Source organism: Pelodiscus sinensis, chromosome 12, assembly GCF_052426305.1.
Source record: "Pelodiscus sinensis isolate ZL-2025 chromosome 12, ASM5242630v1, whole genome shotgun sequence".
In the NCBI taxonomy this organism is placed as follows: domain Eukaryota; kingdom Metazoa; phylum Chordata; order Testudines; family Trionychidae; genus Pelodiscus; species Pelodiscus sinensis.
The window spans coordinates 38,297,428-38,312,500 of NC_143063.1; the positions used below are offsets into that span (position 1 = coordinate 38,297,428).

At 41.4% G+C, this 15,073-nt stretch overlaps 1 protein-coding gene across 1 annotated transcript in view; it reads left to right on the top strand.

The window, feature by feature from the left end:
* Positions 1 to 15,073, top strand: part of WWOX (WW domain containing oxidoreductase) — a 793,519-nt gene that overhangs the window by 353,928 nt on the left and 424,518 nt on the right. The gene's annotated exons all lie outside the window — the stretch shown is intronic.

Consider the following 15,073-nt stretch of genomic DNA (forward strand, 5'->3'; position numbering starts at 1 on the left):
TATTTATTTTCTGGGGGTTTTTTTGCTCTCGCCTTGTTCTTTATTTCCAAAGCAACTCATTGTAATATCATAGAGAAAGAATTGCTGTGATTTCAGGTCTGGCATCTGCGAGAAGTACAGGTGAACTCTTTAGGAATTAAGTTCTTTGTTTAATTCTAATGACCAATTAATGACAAACAAGAGAAAGGGAACATATGATATGACAGTAGCACAGTTGATCAATTAGAAAGTTTTCCAAAGATTTCAGTGAGTTATCAGAAGCCGTATCAGTAATAAATTCAAGTGCAGTTTCAACAGTGTTGGCAGACATAGCAGAAATAGTTGCATGGTGAGACGGCAGCAACTATAGATTCTGGTTCAGATGTTGCAATGCCAACAGCAGCAAAAATAGATTTGGGAACAGACCTTGCAATCATGGCAGAAGGAGCAGTAGAGGAAAGGCCTAAAGCAGAAAGTGCAACAGCAGCTGTAAACCAAGGCTGTTCTCTCTCCTTCCATAAAACAGATCTAAACAGAAACAGGCAGCTAGTGCTTCTAACTGACAAACAAGAAAATTCTTTGCATTCCATTAATATCTCTTCCACCACCATCAGTTTGCTCAGCTTCTTTTTCTGCCACAAGCTAGGTCGATGGATAGAGAAAAGAACATGCACCACTATAAAAAATTTAGTCATACTTATGGGATGAAGCAATGACTTGGCAACTTGTGCATTCATTTTGGGATATGCATCCTTTTTATCTTTTTAATGGGACACTATTTCATATCTTGCCTTGCTTATTATTGACAAAAAAGTCATTACCATTTGAAGATTGTTCAGTGTCCTCCTGCATGTAAAGTTAGATTAGTCTCAATCCATTTGCTAGTGGACTCGGTGCATATGTCACAAAAGTCACCACCAGGTTAGCAATGATTGATACTTTTCAGAGAGTCCATGGATTGCGGAGAGAAAGAAACTGCACTCTCTAGTTTACTAGGTGCTTCTGAGGCGCACATCCAGAGAGATTGTCAATGTAAACTCAGACCTAGCACATATAAAATGGAGGAAGGAGAACAGAAGGACAAAGGCATAGGAATAAGTTTGCATATTCACCCAATAAAGCACATGATTAAAATTCTTTAATTATTTTATCGAAACATCCAGCTCCGATGATCCTGAGCCAGGCCAAATGTATGCCATTGTTGCCTCATAATGCATAATTTTCACTTGAACACTGGTGGCAGACTGTTATGTCTACCTTCATACTTGTCTGCACTGCAATAGTGAATTCAGAGATCCCTATGTAGATCTTGATACTTACAAAAGGCGCTATAAAAATTAATATATAACCTTCCTAGCAGAGGGTAGCATTTTTGAATTCTCCTGATTGGAGAACTGGAAAATAAGCTGTGACAGTGAGTTAAGGAAACATAGGAAGTGAGAACTGAATCCCTCCTGAATCCATGATGATTATGATCAGTGTTACTCTATTGATGAAGACATTTTAGTGAAACGATGATGAACTATTTAACTTCTTTCTTTCCTCATCTTCACTTTTTGCGGTGATTAGTTGTCAGTGGTTTGCTATGGTGGTCACAAGTGGAAAATAACTATAACATAGTGGGGTTTTAATTATGTGTAGAAGCTCTCACCGGGTGTGAATTGTTGTCTTAATTGACATCAGCAATGAACTAATTTGCACCAACTGCGGATCAGGTGGTTTTGTTTCTCTCCTTTAATTGCTATTGGAGATCATGTTGGTGCATGTGTAATAATATGTGTTGGTAAGTGCTAGTTTCTTAATCAAAACAAAACCCAGAGGCATTATTCTTCTACCCACAAGATATAAGTAAGCTTCAGTGGAAGTCACCTGAGTGGACAGTTATCCTCACCTATGGTAAAAGCCCTAGCCCAGAGCAGGACATGGAACCCTACCTTCAGTGTTCACTTGCTAGAGGGTTAGAGGGAGTTCTGTCTAATAATCTGCCTCCTGGCAGGGCACCTATGCTAGAGCAGTGCTTCCAGGACTTCCTCTGTTGAAGTTGTTCTTGAGATCCCATCACAGAGGTGCACAGAAAGTGTAATACGCTATAATAGCTATTTTTAATTAACTTTGACCGGGTAGAGATAGATTTAGAGGTGGACAATGTGGCACCTCCCCTGCTCAGTAGAAGACCCTTCAGTTTCTGACTCCTTTCCCTTCCACAGATACTGACCCTACAAAGTGCTCCCATGGGAGGAGGGAAGGTCTTGCCATAGAGACAGACACTGCTCACCTTGGCTATGTCTAGACTGCAAGCCTCTTTCGAAAGAGAGCGTCTAGACTGCACGCGGAACTTTCGAAAAAGCAAGCCGCTTTTTCAAAAGAAAGCAGCAAGTGAGTCTGGATGCTCTCTTTCTAAAAAGCCCTGTTTGCTTTCAAGAACACCTTTTTTCGAAAGAGCACTTTCGAAAAAAGGCGTTCTTCCTCGTGCAATGAGGTTTACCGCCGTCGAAAGAAAAGCCGCGTTCTTTCGATTTAATTTCGAAAGAACGTGGCTGCAGTCTAGATGCAGGTGAAGTTTTTTCGAAAAAAGGCTACTTTTTTCGAAAAAATCCCTGGAGTCTGGACACAGCCCTTCTGTATAAGATCGGTGCATGAAAGATGATGAGTCCCACCCCAACCAAGAAATCCTGCAGTGGAGAGACTAAGGTCCCAGGGATGTTTTTTAGTCCTGTTACTACAGAGCAACAGTATAACACATGCTTATGGGAAAAAGTACAGTGAACAAATTCCTGTTAAAATAAAATTTAAAAAATTAGCAGCCAGAAATATTCCGATCCATTCTGCAATACTTTTTATCTTCACGTGTTCCTGGTGCATCCCATCTAGAATTTTATGGTAATGATTACGTTAGCTGTGTAGACTATTTTTACTAGCATTTTTTACTGTTACATTTGCTTACATGCCTAATTTTATGTTGTTGTGTTCAAATAATCGATACTAGTACAAGCGCTGTTCCATGGGGATCAAATTGTGTGAGTTTATAATATACAATATGGTCTTTGATGTATACACAGAGCATTTGCTGGGGTTTTTTCCTCTTTTTTAATACAGAAATTTCTAGTTGTGTTTATTCCCCTCGTCAGCATGCTTTATCATATCAAAGCCTTACAGACAGTGTAGAACTACTGAGTTATGTTTGGGTCATGTTTTGCAGCATGCCCTTTAATACTGTAGCTTTAGAAATGCAATTTTCAGCCTCTGCTTATTAGAATATGATAAAGTATTCCTGGTCTATGTCCAGCTCCACTAATCTCCAGACTACACTTCATGAATTAGGCATGAAGATTTTAGTCAATGTGCTTTCAAAGACCAATGTTTAGGGAATCATGGATTTTCTACAAGCTGAGGGAGAAATCTATAATAGGAGGAACTGATTTTCAAACATCATATTCTCTGAAAGAAATGACCAGTTCTGACTTGTAAACAGAAAATATTTCCTTATTAAAATACTCAAGAACTGGTTAAAAACATATGTCTCTTAAAAGCACTTTAAAATGCTGTGAAAATACAGCATAGCATATAGCGTCTCATTCATATATTAGCTGCCTTATATAGACGTCCTCAAAGGTAACAACATAAGAATGGCAATACTGGGTCAGGCCAGTGGTTCATAGAGAGAATCCTGTCTTTGGACAGAGGCTTCAGAGGGAATGAACAGAGCAAGGCAATTTAGCAAGTGATCTATCTCCTATTGTCCAGCCCCAGGATGGGTTATAAACTGGCACAAGTTGAATCTGTTTAGCAATATTAACATACTCTCTAGTGGGCATTTGTCCAATTTACCTCTGCACAGTTCACACAACTGACAGTTTCTACATTTGTGAGATCTGTCACCACAATGCTTGAGATGTTTCATATTGGAAAACTGATATGTGAATAGATCTGGGTAAGAAAGATTACTTTTCTCAGAAGGCTAAATGCAATAAAAATAATTAAAAAACAAAACAAAAGGAAGCATGCAAAGTGCCATGCAGTCTGACCCCATGTATCTGTTGATGACCTTAGTTATCTCTTGCTTCTGCAGCTAGACTCATCATCTTGACTTTTGTGAAACATAAGCTCAAAGATGATTCATTACCTGATCATCTTCAGAAAGACCTGAAGCCATGAGGCTTCATGGAATTGTGAACCATTTCCTACTTACTGAAAAACTCACCTGTTGGTGTCCCATGCCTATTTTTGCTTTCTCCACGATACTTTTTGAAAAAAAGCTTATACATTATATGCAATGTAGTTCTGCTCCAAGGCCCATAAGATTGACCTTTCTATGCAAAAATCCACCAATACTAGTTAACTCGGTGTGATTACACTGCCAATATTGATTGTGTGAAATCACAGTGGCATTACGTTGTCCCTTTATTGAGAAACATTTTTGGAAAACAGTTATGGTCTATGATGTACAGAGTGCCTTCTAAGCATGTTGACATCAATCTGTTGTCATCTTGTGCATATCGATAGTGTCTTGCATGGTGTGGGCACTGCTGGAATAATAACGAAGAACAATATTGACACATTGTGGCTTTAGGAGGAAAGTTATTGCCTATCTGTGGAGGAGAACACCTTTGTTTTTAAAAAGGGTAGATTACATAATTCATTTAATAAAATAATTAAAATAGTAAATAATCTTTGGGAGGGCAATTATTTTTGGGTGCATTTCCCTCCATTTCTTCCCGACACTGCCCAGTATTCAGCTGTTTTACTAAAAGCAGTATCATTTCTTCTCAGTTGTTTGGTACAGATCAAACGTGAAATCCTGGTGCCATCAAAGTCAGTGGGAGTTTTAACAATTATTTAAATGGGCTATGGATTGCATGCAAAATGTTATAGCAGTTTAACAATGAGAACAGAGTGTGTCTGATCTAGGAGGATGAAATCACCTATGGACCCGATTCTGCAAATTATAGATAGTATCAATGTTATCCTTTCACTGGGGCAAATGGCTACAAAAATTGTGATGTCTGGTGACCCAAACCTTTGCAACAGCTCATCTATTCCCATTTTACATATGTTTCCAATAAATTAAGATAAAGCTGTGCTTAACAATTTCCTTTGCCACTTTGGAAGATTCCAGGAAACACACGTGTGCTTGGAAATCTTTAAGTAGCTGGCTGAAACTCTATTTATTCTTGAACCAAGACCGAGAGTGATATCCAGCATCTTTGTGATCATACTCAGCACATGCAAACAGCAGTCCACAAGAGGGAAACTTGGTGCTCCCCCTTGCCTCAAACTCCTTCAGACAAACCATGAATATTGGGTTCACCTTGGACATAGTCACCAAGTTCTGGAATGGTATTATCCCCTTAAGTTTCCTCCCTCTGGAGTAGAGCTGCTCTTTTCTTCCCTGCCTGGGGAGGGCAGAAGCCCAAAATAGTAAAGGCAGAGAGACAGAACTTTGGGTGTGATGGACAGAGTTAGGGGGGACAACGATAGAAGTTAGATGTAGAGTTAGGATAGCGTGTGTGAATTTTTTTGGGAGGAGACAGTGTGAGAGTATGTTTTGGGATGGAGGTAGTAGATTTTGTATGTGTCTGACGTTGGGATTGTAGATACAAGAGAGATGGTATAAGAGCCATTTTGAGGACGGCAGAAGAATGTGCATGAGATGAGTACAGAGACTAGGAGAGGGGAAGATGAGAAAAAAATGGAGTGATAGAGGATGAGGGGAGAGTGGGAAGAAGAGAGATATGGGAGAAGGAAGGAGAAAAAACATAGGAAAGAAAGGTAGGTATTGGAAGAAAAGGGGAGAAAAGAGAAGGAACAGGCATTACAGAATATAGCAAAAGAGTGGAAGGAGGCAATAACCTGTAAAACATTCAGGAAAAGAACTATGTATGTATTTGAAGGAAGGAAAATATAAAATGAGGGAAGTGAAAAGAATGAGAGTAAGAGAACCAAATTAGCTTGCAGTGAGTTTTGGTTTTATTACTCTATGGAAGTGTTGAAATATACCAATGTTATAATAAAATCAAAATGTTTTGATTTTATTTTAAGTAATAAGATAAAATGTGCCAAGAGATAGGAATAGAAATTCTTATCATAACTCCTATCTATATGCCTTTTCCCTAGTGTCCACTCTAGAAACTCAGAAATTTTTTTTAGTTATGCCTCTAGTTGTGGGAACATGTAACTTGTATCTGAGCTAAATTTTAATGTTCAACCCCTTATCTGTTTTCTTTTTCCTATACTTCAACCATGCCAGCTCCTAAATTGATACCCAGGGGGATTTTTTTGGTGGGGGGCAGAAGAGAGGGAGTTTATTGCTTCTCCAGGATACAGCACAGCACAGATGTAATCTGGTTACAGGGCAGGCCTAGGATGCTTCAGCCCCCCTTGAAATGGGGGAGTCTGGGCCCCTAAATCCCAGCCCGTTGCCTAGGCTGCTTCCTCCATGATGCCAGCCAGAAACCTAACTCACTCACTTTCAGCCCTGCCCCCAGCCAGGGCTCCACTCCCCTTCTTCCCATTGTTCTGCTCCCTGGGAGATAACTGGTCAGACAGGTTCGAAGCCCCCTTGCATAATGACTCATCCCCTGCCATGCTGGGCCGTGCTGCAGCCAGTGGAGGTCACTCACAACCCAAGCCTAGCAACCAGCAAGGTACCCACACTACGTCACAGTAACAACAAAGACAGTAGCAGAATTATGATGGAAAGTTAATGCTGCCAAATACTGCAACCTACCAGAGGTCCGACAGCATTCTTATTCAAGCCTTGACAAATGATAGCTAACAAGCAGGGAACAGCAGACCAACAAACAGTGAGCAGTAGCCTTATCTAGTGACCATCATGAATTCAGGAAAAAAATACTGTGAGGGATAATATGCTTTGTGACCCCTGTATATGGTGATGATCACTGCACACTACCAAACATCATGAGAATTCAGTGAAATTTACCTTACTAACTAATCATCTGCAGGAAAGGCATTGGTAGGTGAAGCTTGCCGCTACTGAAATCAGTGGAAGTGCAACCCCGCTAGCATATATGGTCCACATAGGTCTGGAACCAAATCTGATCCTCTGCTGATTTGGAAACCCTTCAGCCCCTTGAGTGCCACACTCAAACATCAGTCAATCTGGAGGTCACAAAGCATATCCCGATCTTGATATCCAGACTTCTGGAAAGCAGGTGAGGTTCCGCATGAAGGCAAAGTGTTAAAGAGGAATCTTCTTTTCAGTGCAAAGTTTGTATAAGACAAAAATGAATAATAAATATAAAATCTAATGAAAAACAGGGGATGCAATACTACTGAAATAAGAATGTTTAAAAAATCGTGATAAATTGTAAATTGGAAGAATAACAATCATCAGCAGCTCTTTCTTTGGAAAGAACAAAGGACTGAAATAGGTAGACAATAATGGTATTGTTACCTGTCAAAGTTATTTTCTCAGTGGAAGAGTAGGGAAAGGTGAGATTACTACTGGGAGTATAAGATTACAGATCTCAGCTCTTGAGTATATTGCTCTGTTTAAACTGCTGTGCTGTCCTTTGCCTTAGGAGCTATATGTAGCCAAACATTGACTATGCATTTGTAATGAAATGAGAGAGCATTTTAAACATCTGTCCTTGAGATTTGAGAAATTTGGAATCTTTCTTCTGAAATGTACCACTGAAGGCAGCATTGTTTTATAAAAATCACTACTAACTTGCTAGCATGTTTCCATAATTTGTACCAAAAAACTCTATCAAACTGACAAAAGTAAGGATAAGCAAGTTCTATGTCATACCATCCCTGGAGGTAGAGTGCATAACACTATGCTTCCAAAACCACAGGTTCCTCTTGCCCACATGCTTGTTGATCCCCTCAAAGAATTCTAGTAGAATCAGTTAGATTAGGTTAGCAATACCTAAATACTCTTAAAAATCTGGGCCTAAGTGATTTTGGAAGCTCTGTCCTATTCTCAAAAGTGACATAGCCAAGATTTGTAATGGCAGTTAGGCATTACTCTTCTCAGCACTGCAATGTTCCACTGATTTAGGAACCTAAATCTCATTTTCAAAAGTGACTTAAGCACATAGAGGGGCTAAGTCTCACTAAGATCAATGACAGTCAGGCACATAACCTGTTTGTGTGCTTTTGATAATCTTATTAAACATTTATCTACATTTCTGATGCCTACCTCTGCATTTCTGCCCTCAGGCCACTTAGGCACATTTTAAATTTTGCTCCATGTAAACAGTGTGAAAAGGGAAAAGTCTGTCATATCGCTATCTGACAATTAGGGATATAGTGTACTTTGATTTTCAGAAAGCCTGTGACAAGGTCCCTCACCAAAGACGGTTAAGCAAAGTAGGCTGCCATGGTATAAGAGGGAAAGTCTTCTCATGGATTGGTAACTGGCAAATTAATTTGGCAGTTAGTTTATTGTAACGAAGGTGAGCATTTATACATACTCCCCCCAGTCCTCCCTTCCCTTTTTTTTGGTTAAGTTTTGTGAGGGGTTTGGAATGGGTCTCATATGAAGAGAGAGATTTTAAAGGCTTGGACTTTTCAGCTTAAAAAAGAGGAGAGTAAGGCGGGATATGATAGAGGTCTATAAAATCATGACTGGTGTGGAAAAAGTGAAGAAGGAAAAGTTATTTACTTATTCCTACAATATAAGAACTAGAAGTCACCAAATAAAATTAATAGGCAGCAGGTACAAGTACTGAAGGAACCGACTAAGGACAAAGCACAGCTTGACTTACTGCTCACAAACAGGGAGGAACTAATAGGGGAAGTAGAGGTGGGTGACAACATGGGAAGTAGTGATCATGAGATGGTAGATTTCAGGATCCTGACCAAAAGAAGAAAGGAGAGTAGCAAAATACACAGACTTTGACTCCCTCAGAGTCAAATGCACTAGGCAATGCAGTATGGGAAGGAGGTGGACAGCCTTGGTTGGGAAAGAACAAGTTAGAAACTATTTAGAAAAGCTAAGCATACACAAATCCATGGGCCCAGATTTAATGCATCCGAGGGTACTGAGGGAGTTGGCAAAGTAACTGTGGAACCTTTGGCCATTATCTTTGAAAACTCGTGCAGATTGGGAGAGATCCGGGATGACTAGAAAAAGGCAAATGTAGTGCCCATCTTTAAGAAAAGGAAGAAGGACAATCCAGGGAACTATGGACCGGTCACCCTTACCTCAGTCCTTGGAAAAATCATGGAGAAGATCCTCAAGGAATCCATTTTGAAGCACTTGGAAGAGGGGAAAGTGATCAGGAATAGTCAACATGGATTCATGAAGGGCAAGTCATGTCTGACCAATCTGATTAGCTTCTATGATGAGGTAACTGCCTCTGTGGATATGGGAAAGTCAGTGGATGGGATATACCTTGGCTTTAGCAAAGCTTTTGATATGGTCTCCCACACTATTCTTGTCAGCAAGTTAAGGGAGTATGGATTGGATAAATGGACTGTAAGATGGATAGAAAGCTGGCTAGACTGTCAGGCCCAACAGATAGTGATCAATGGCTCGATGTCAGGATGGCGGTCAGTTTCTAGTGGAGTGCCCCAAGGATCAGTTCTTGGAACAGTTTTGTTCAACATCTTTATTAATGACCTGGATGAGGGGATGGATTGCACCCTCAGCAAGTTTGCAGATGACAATAACCTAGGAGGAGAGGTAGATACGCTGGAGGGCAGGGATAAGGTCCAGAGTGACCTGGACAGATTAGAGGATTGGGGCAAAAGAAATCTGATGAGGTTCAACAAGGACAAGTGCAGAGTCCTGCACTTGGGACAGAAGAATCCCAAGCATTGTTACAGGCTGGGGACTGAATGGCTAAGTAGCAGTTCAGCAGAAAAGGACCTGGGGATTACAGTGGATGAGAAGCTGGATATGAGTCAACAGTGTGCCCTTGTAGCCAAGAAGGCTAATGGCATATTAGGTTGCATTAGGAGGAGCAGATCCTGAGAAGTGATTATTCCCCTTCATTCGGCTCTGGTGAGGCCACATCTGAAATATTGTGTCCAGTTCTGGGCTCCCCACTATAGAAAGGATGTGGATGCATTGGAGAGGGTCCAGTGGAGGGTGACCAAAATGATAAGGGGGCTGGAGTGCATGACCTATGAGGACAGACTGAGGGATTTGGGTTTGTTTAGTCTGCAGAAGAGAAGAGCGAGAGGGGATTTGATAGCAGCCTTCAACTTCCTGAAGGGAGGTTCCAAAGAGGATGGAGAAAGGCTGTTCACAGTAGTGATGGATGGAAGAACAAGGAGCAATGGTCTCAAGTTACAGTGGGGGAGGTCTAGTTGGATATTAGGAAAAATTGTTTCACTAGGGGAATGGGTTACCTAGGGAGGTGGTGGAATCTCCAACCCTATCTGGGTTGATTTAGTTGGGATTGGTCCTGCCTTGGGCAGGCTGGACTTGATGACCTCCTGAGGTCTCTTCCAGCTCTATGATTCTATGATTCTAGGTTTAAAACAAACAAAAGGAAGTTTTTCTTAACTCAGCGCACAGTCAACCTCTGGAACTCCTTGCCAGAGGATGCGGTGAAGTCTAGAACTTTAACAGGGTTCAAAAAGAGCTAAATAGATTCATGGCAGTTGGGTCCATCAATGGCTATTAGCCAGGATGGGTAGGAATGGTGTTCCTAGCCTCTGTTTGTCTGGAGGTGGGTGACAATGGAGGGATCACGTGAAAATTACCTGTTGTGATCCCTTCCTCTGGGGCATCTGGTATTGGCCACTTTCAGCAGGGAGGATACTGGGCTAGATGGAGCTTTAGTCTGACCCACTGTGGCCGTTCTTATGTTAAGTAGATACTTCTTGTCATCAGCCCTGCTTTATTTGGTCCTGCACACAAGTTTGATCAAGTCACACATTGTCTTTCTAGAAACAATTTTATCCATGGACTATAGATTGAAATTTCGTTGTGTCAATTGGATAAAAAGAACAGAGGCTATATCTTTGCTGGCACTGTACTTCAGATGACAGATTCCCTCCTAACCCCCTTCAACTATTGACTGACACGTGTTTTGGTTATCATGCATTGCATCAGTGAAAGTAGTCCATCTTTTTCAGCACAATTGCAAGGGTTTATAAGTTCCATTGTAATCCATGGTTAAGGTTCTCAGTTTTAAGAAGCTCCCAGGTATGTGTGGTTGCTTGTGAACACAGACGCCTGCACACATAAACATATATATAATATTTTGAAAAAATAAAATAGAATGTGATTTTATGAAGAGGAGCTAGGTATCAGTGGATAGATGACTAGGCTGTCAAGGAAGCTGGTTATTAGGGCCATAAGCACATCAGTTGTGTAGCTGTGGAAATTCCCTAAAGGCCATATTTCTGCCCTGTGGGCTGTCCTTTCTGGTTCCCTTCCTATCTGGCTTCCCCACCAAATCCCCAGTACTGGACATAGCTGTGGGAACAGCCCAGGGCAGCACCTGAACCTCTGTAGTATTTGGCTCATCCTGTGGAAAAGATAGCTTTCCCTAGCTGCTGCTAATCACCCTTCTGAAAGCTGGCACCTCCCACTTCTTTGACCAATAGAATTCAGCCCCAGAGTCAGGGAGTTTCCACCAGGAAGTGAAAAGATCTGGTAGAAAAGGGGAGAGGAGGTAAAATAACATTAAATTTCAGAATGAAGGCAAAAAACAGTCACTGTTCTGGACCTTCCAAATTCGAAAGTTAAAGTTAAAAACTAACCAAACAAAAAAAAAATAAGATCACAGTATCAGAGCTTCACATGTGTAAAACCAGCCATCTGAGTTCTTTCTTCTAGAACAATTGTTCTGCTTATTTTCCAAACACAGATGGTGATTCTTGCAATTTGTTCACTTCCTTTACCTCTCTATTTATTTATTTCATGTTTGTATGTAGTACCACAGAGGTGCACAACATTTTACACAGGGAGTTGAAGACATGATCTGTGCCTGGAGGTGTGGGGAATTTGAAACCTGTGTTAGAACTGTAAGCTGTCACTTTTAAGTGTTTTCCTGGTCCTGCTGGTAAGAAAACGTGTGATCAGAGTCAGTTTGGAAAAAGGCAGCATAGAACAGGTTGAGATGAGTTGGGCTTCGTAGGCTGCCGTTTCTCTCTCTTTCTCTCCGTTTTGGATTCCTGTATGTTAAAAGTTTGGATTTTAAGGTCTAAAGTAGGGTTGCAGCTTTCCTAAGAGTGTGTTATTGTTTTATCTAACTTTTATTTTTATACGTGCTGCACATAACAGGAAGGGCTTCAAATCTAGAGAACTGATAGTACTAAAGTGTACTAAAAGCAAATTTTGGTGCCCATGCACACCAGCAGAGTTAAGACAAGCCTGTTATTATGCAACACACTGATGCACTTAATAATTCACTCCCCTCTAGTGCTCATTGCTGCACTGTGGAGAGAAACCTTTATGTAATCAGGGATCACCATTAGAAAATGACTCCTAAAGACAGGGAGAGCTGCAGCCTAATGTGGAATAACTCTGTAATATTTGCAGCCAAGAACGGAATGCAGGGTATTTGGTATTGTCAACTCTATAGTACAGGAAGGTGAAGTAGGGTTGTAAATGCTTCATGAACCATGTCTATGCTGAATATACTGACAGAGCTAAACAAACATAGAGTCATCCTAATTACTGGTGAGCAAAAGGACATTTTCCACTGCATTTCCCCCCCCCCCCCTTTTTTTTTAATTCAGGATGCTATTGTAGTTCAGAAAGCCCCAGGCAGCTTAGAAAACAGGCAAAAAATCAATAGCCCACTTGTTGAGGATAAGTGAATTAGCTTGTGTTGAATGTAACTGAGTACCTGAACACTTCAGTGAGCAGCCTTTGTTTTGTGAGAAAGGAGAATTGTAAGGATTCCTTTCCAGTGCCTGTGATGGTGCAGATCTCTGATTAATCATGCCAAATAAGAAGGAGGGGGACATTTCTGCTGGGTATTAATGTGTGAATTTTCTTTCTTTTTTTTGTTGGTCTGTCTGTCCATAGCATACCACAGTGAAAAGAACTACACTCATTTCAAAGCCAATTATGAAACTCACAGAAAAATCTTAGAGCTGTATGTCAAGGAAAACAAAGTAAAAATGTTCCAGACAGTTCATTAGCATTGGTTAGATTCTACAGTTCTTACCTTTTCTTTTTAAGGTAGTGGGTTTTGTGCTAGGTCAGGTCTGTGGGATTCGGCTATGTTTTATATCAACAATGCAACCAAGGACATGTTTTCATAGATTTTAACAAACTATGCAGCCTCTCTTGTGAAACATAAGGGGCTTTTCAGAAATACTGTGTATCGTGACTATGTTAAAGGTTTTCAAAGCAACATGAGATTACAGCTGTATGACAACTGTTAGAGTTGCATGATTGCGAATGACTTTAAATCCATGCAGCACTTTTGAAATTTTAAGGATTGCAGTTAGGATTGCCAACTTTCTAACTGTCCTAGACCTGCCGCTTCCTTGAGTCTATTCCCCCAGCCCTGCCCCTTCCTCAAGGTCCTGCTCACTACATTCCCCTCCCCTTGTGACTTGTTTTCCCATGACCTCCCTCAGGGCATTGGGGAGCGGGAGGAGGAGGAGGGCTCTAACTGAGGGTACAGGCTCTGGAATGGGGCCAGTAATGAGAGGTCCAGGAGGGGGCTCTGAACTGGACGGGGAGTTGGGGTGCAGGAAGGGGTGTGACTTCTGGCTGAGGGTCTGGGTTTGGGGGTTTTAATGACCTACTCAGCTGTGGTGACTGGAGGCACCAGAGTCCCTTGTCAACGGGGACTGGTCACCCTAATTGCCGTCACATTCATTGCTTCTGCAGATGTTTGCCTTGAGCGAAATACAATCATTTTTGTTTCAATTACAATGGTTACACCAGATATTATGGAGATTTTGACCCAAAACTTTCAAGCTGAGTCCAACATGCTCCCCATCTTCAGTTCCCTCACCACCTCTCTTCTTACCCCTTTCCAGCTGCCACATCTTAATTCACACCCACTACTTGTCCAGATGTACCTGCTATTTCCACGAACATTCTCCAGACACATCTCTGGTTCTGGGGGCCATGTGTGTGCACGGTGAATTAAAATTGTTATTTTGATATTCAAAATCTATGCAGTTGGGTTAAACAATCAAAAGCCTGGAGAGTCCCTCGAGTGACTGTAGAGGAGAGGAGAAGCTCGAAGTGCCACACCATGACAGCCAGAGAGTGCTCCTATATTGAGGACAATCACCTTTCTTTATAAATTTGGGGCAGTTGGCAACACTAATTATCATACATACGCATGCTAGAAGTGAACGTACAGCTGAAAAATTGACAGATAAAAACCCCCGCAATGTAACCATACCTCATGCCCAAACAAAATGTGATTTTTGTACCAGTTTCATTAATTTGGGGGCTCTGATTCATGATTCTTGAACTTTGGGGATCTACCAAGCAGTGTGGCCACATCACTTTTCTCCTAAAAACATCCTTTATGTTAAGTGCTACAAGGCAGGGATGGCATGGGGCTGCTATGTCAGCTACATGCCACCCAGGGATTTCCCAAGTAGCTGGCTTTGTGCCAGTTAAATTAGGTTTGCTGCATCTTCTAGAGAGGTGCAAAGGGCTTGAGGATTTGGCCCTATAATTTCTAAAGAGGAGAATATCCTTCCCTAGCTGGAAGACTTTGGTTTGGCCCCTCTACCTTAGGGAATGAACTGATAAATCAAGGATAGAGGGGGATAAATGCTTGTCTAATAAGCTGTGAAGCTTTTAAAATGAAACTTGCACATGTCAGTTTGCAGTTCCAACAGCAGTGCAGGTTCAGGGCAAATGGGGGAACTCAGCACTCTGCTGTTTTTTTCTATTCCCTGTGCAGAAGGTTCACTACCCTTGCAACAGCAAAGTATGGGAGACAGGGTATGACAGTCACAGCTATAGGCATGTACTCACGCATTACTGCGCCCATGCTGGAACCAAAAAAGGATTTCTCCTTCACCACCTTCTCCTGGCCACAGAGGAATGCAGTGGTGCCAGATATGACACACAAGGGCTTCCGGGCTGCTTGTCTACTTCTTGGCTGATGCTTGCTGCCTATCCTGTAGAGCAGTGGCTTTCAAACTATGGGTTGCGGCCCAGTACTGCATCGTGGAATGTCAG